We start from the raw sequence: 4,861 nt of genomic DNA, 5'->3' as shown, positions 1-4,861 counted from the left end.
TAAACCTGGCAATTTACAGACCTGTACCCCTGGGGATAAAAATACATGTTTATAAAAAAATTAAAAAATTAAAAAAAAAAAAAAAAGGATCTGCTTCCAGCAGTTTAAACTGAAGTGAACTACCAAGATTTAAATAAAACAAAACAAAACAAACAAAACCCACAAAAGACAGTTTAACTTTAAAAGAAATTTTACTTAAAATTTCCAGTTTTCTTTTAAGACTTATTATAGCCTAATTTAAATGAACAGATTTCTAGTTCACTATCAATTGGCTAATTATTGACTAGAAAGTTTCCTGGTTTTCATCCTATTTCAAATAAAGGAAAGGCTCCATTATTTGGAGATATAAATGGCTAACTTAATTTCCAAAAACATTATTTCATTTATTTTATTCAATATAGTTGGACTTATTTTTAATGAGCTTTGAAAAAAAATTCTAGCTCACTGCTTGTGTTTGCAGTTGAATTTCTTTTATGAAATAATCTATGATGTGGCTTCATTAATTTGATTTTTAGCTCATTATCACATCACAAATAGGAATTCTCTAAATTCTGATCTCTTATCCTTCCACTTGACCCAAAAGAGATAAAAACAAAACAAAATAAAACAAAAAAACCTTAATTCCCACTGCTATACAGAGGGGTATATTTTACTGTATTTTTTTCCTTGTAAATGGAATGGCACATGTTGTTTTAGCAAAGACATCTTTTATTATTCTTCCCTTTCCTTTTCCTGATTACGACACTCTCTCCCCCTCTCCCTTAGGTAAGTCAATACTAAAAACTAGTGTGTGTTCATATGTATTTTCCTACATTTATGGATTACATAAAGCTATATAGTCAGTCAGTGTATATCCTCATTCACACGTATACAGAGTTGGGTTTCTTTGTTCCTGTTTTTATTTCTGATTTTCATTACCTTGAACAACTCTATAAAAATTATCTTTAGAGATTCCTGGGTGGCTCAGTTGGTTAAACAGCTGCCTTGGGCTCAGGTCATGATCCCAGGGTTCTGGGATCAAGCCCCACTTTGGGCTTCCCAGTAAGTAGAGAGCCAGTTTCTCTCCATCTCCTTCTGCCTGCAGCTCTGCATACTTATGCTCTCTCTCTCTCTCTGTCAAATAAATAAATAAAAATAAAATCTTTTTTTAAAAAGTTATCTTTATATATAAGTTCTTACAAATTGGTACATTTGTTTCTACAGAATAGCTTTCTAGGAAAGGAGTAGGTATCTTTTCTTAGTAGATATTTCATATTCTCATTTTACAGATTAATAATACTGAGGCTTTTTAGAATAGAGCCTAAACTTGGTTAATCACATTACGTTTCAGCCAGCAATCTAAGCTTACCCTTTCACCTCATGTTCATATCAACATGAAATCTGTAACATTAAACTTTCTCTCTGGTTAAATCATTATATTGATTTCTATTTCCCTAGTAATTAGTCATTTTTCTTATTCCCAAGGGTGTTAGTTATTTGGATTTGAACTTGGTATATTGTGTATTCATATCTTTACCCATTTTTAGACTCTGTGTTTTGCCTTTTTTCCTGAAGTTTGTAAGAACTTTTTGTTTATTACTCAAATGAACTCATGGCCTGCTATTTCCTTTTTCATTTTTTTCCAGATACATCATATCTGTCTTTTTTGGTATATCTTTTTTTGCATACAGATGGTTTTAATTTCATTTAATAAATTCTGAATTTCTAGATACTCTAGGTGTCTAACATTGCACATGAACTATCTAGGTTTTCTTGCACTATTGCCAGAAAACAATCAGTGTTTTAATTCAACTGGTGTTAATTTTTGTAAATAGTGTAAGACAGACAAGGATCCCTTTTTAATTCCTCCTAGATCAATGCATTGCTATTTCAGCGCTGAATATGAAATTTTCTAGTCTTTTCTCATTGAATGCCTCTACCACAATTGTTGTATTAACTTTATTATTTTGACAAGGTATTCAGAGTCTGATGCTTATCAGCTTATCAGCTACCCAAGTGTCCCTCAATTCCTTTATTCCTAACAACTGATTCTCTTTCTCTATTAACTTGTGTTGTCAAAAGTGATAAAGACCAAGAAATATATATAGAAAGTCTGTGATTTGTCTTCATCATCCCTTCCATGCATTTTTGCCTTTTAATGTCTATTTCTCCTCTTTGCTTCCTGAGAACCTTCTTTCTACTGCTTCTCACCCTCCATTGGTATCACTTCCACCTCCTGTCAAGCGCACCTTTCTTTATTCCTCTCAAATTAGTCATGTCCTAATACCTTTCTACAGGTTTTCATGTCATGAGATAGGTTGATAAATATTTTTTATACACAGTTTCAATTTTTACAGTGATCCCCCAAAGTAGGTATTATTATTATCATCACTGTTACTGAAGAGCCACACCAAAAAATGGCAAAGCCTATATTCAAACACAGACATTCTGATCATAAATGTCATGTGTTTTTTGCTGTCCTTTATTTGTAAATGACTGTTTTGTTTGATTGACTAATCTGAGTTAGGGTGACAGTGATTAAGAATCAGTAGATAATTTTCCAAAGTTTATCATGTCAAATGTTTTTTCTACATCAATTGAGATGACCATGTGGTTCTTCTTTCATTGATTTGTTCTATCTCATTGATTGATTTGCGAATGTTGAACCACCCTTGCAACCTATGGATAAATCCCACCTGGTCAAGTGGAAAATCGTTTTAATGTACTGTTGGATCCTATTATTGAGGATCTTGTTGAGAATTTGGCATCCACGTTCATCAGAGACATTGGTCTGAAATTCTCCTTTTTCATGGGGTCTTTGTCTGGTTTGGGGATCGAGGTAATGCTGGCTTCATAAAAACAGTCTGGAAGTTTCCCTTTTGCTTCAATTTTTTGAAACAGCTTCAGGAGAATGGGTATTATTTCTTCTTTGAAAGTTTTTTAGGATTTCCCAGGGAACCTGTCAGGTCCAGTGCTCTTGTTTTTTGGGAGGTTTTTGATCACTCCTTCAGACTTGTTACTAGATATTGGTCTAGTCAGGTTGTCAATTTCTTCCTGATTCAGTTTTGGAAGTTTAGAGGTTTCCAGGAATTCATCCATGTCATCTAGATTGCTTAACTTATTGGCATATAACTATTGATAATTTCTGATGATTGTTTCTATTTCCTTGGTGTTAGTCATGATCTCTCCCTTTTCATTTATAATTTTATGAATTTGGGTCTTCTCTCTTTTCTTTTGGATTAGTTTGGCCAAAGGTTTATTGATCTTATCAATTCTTTCAAAAAACCTGCTTCTAGTTTCGTTGATGCGTTCTACTCTATCTCTAGTTTCTATCTCATTGATCTCTGCTCTAATTTTGATTATTTCCCATCTTGTGCATGGGGTTGGCTTGATTTGTGGTTGATTCTCCAGTTCTTTAAGGTGCAAAGTTTAAGTGATTTGACTCACCATTTAATAGATTTATTTGGTCACAGAAATGCATCTGTGTATGTGTGTGTTTATGTACGTGTGTAAAGCAATTACTTTACATCTCAGGAAATACTTTTGATCTCAGGACATACTTTTAAGTTATTATCTTTACTAAAAAAAATCACATTTCTAAATGAAGGAAATTGGTTTAAATGTAGAAATATTTCACATGCCATAGGAGAGTGACTGAGAAACTAGAGTAAAGACTAGAGGTTAGAATTATTATTTATAGGAATATAATGAATAATAAATTATCTATTATTTATCAGGACCACCTAGGGTACTCAGAATGTCACTGGACATCTCAGATGTACCCTTCCTTTACAATTCTAAATACTCATAGAATAGCATGTACTCTTTATGGCAAGGCATCATGAACATGTGCATTTGTATTAGAATCTCCATATATAGCAAATAAAAACACAGAGTACACAGTTATATATACTTCTCAGATAAAGGACAAATATTTGTAGTATAAGCATGTGTGTGCCATGCAATTCTTGGAATTCATAACTAACAATTATCCATTTTTATCTGAATTTAAATTTAAATAGGTATCATGTACTTTCTCTGGCAACTATTTTTATATATCTAACACTACACTCAAATCAGTGTTCATATTGATGTTCAAGACAACAACAACTGATAACAGCTACATAGGGTCATCACATTGCATTAGCCTTTTTTTATGTTGCAATAGAACCCATATAACATAAAGTTTACTGTCTTAGCCATTTTTAGGTATGCAGTTCAATAGTGTTAAGTGCATTCACATTGTGCCACCAATCTCCAGAGTTCTTTCCATCTTGCAAAACAGAAGTTCTATACCCATTGAAGAACCTGTCATTTCCCCCTCACTGCAGCCCATCAATCAGCATTCTACTTTCTGTGTTTTTGAATTTAACTACTCTAGGTACCTCTTATAAGTAGAATCATGAAGTATTGGGTTTTTTGTTTTTGTTTTTGTTTTCTAGCAACTGTCATTTCACTAAGCATAGTATCATTAGGGTTTACGCATGTAGCAGGTGTCAGAATTTTCTACCTTTTTAAAGGCTGAATAGTATTCTACTTTTAGTTCTCTATTCACCTGTAAATAGATATTTGGATTGCTTTACCTTTTTTGGTTATTATAAATAATGTTTCAGATTTGGTGTCTTGGTCTGTTAGAGTTATAGTAACAAAAATCCACTGACTGCGTAGCCTATAAACAGCAGAAATGCATTTCTCACAGTTTTGGAGGCATGGTTGGGTAAGGGCTCTCTTACAAGATGCAGACTTCTCATTGTGTCCTTCCGTGGTAGAAGGGGCTGGGGAGCTCTGTTGGATCTTTCTTATAAAAGCACTAATCCTATTTATGAATATTCTACCCTCAACCTGTTTACCTTCCAAAGGCCTCACCTCCTAACACCACCAT

The sequence above is a fragment of the Mustela nigripes genome, chromosome 16 (assembly GCF_022355385.1).
Source record: "Mustela nigripes isolate SB6536 chromosome 16, MUSNIG.SB6536, whole genome shotgun sequence".
NCBI classification, from domain to species: domain Eukaryota; kingdom Metazoa; phylum Chordata; class Mammalia; order Carnivora; family Mustelidae; genus Mustela; species Mustela nigripes.
Note: the sequence above shows the minus strand (reverse complement) of the source record.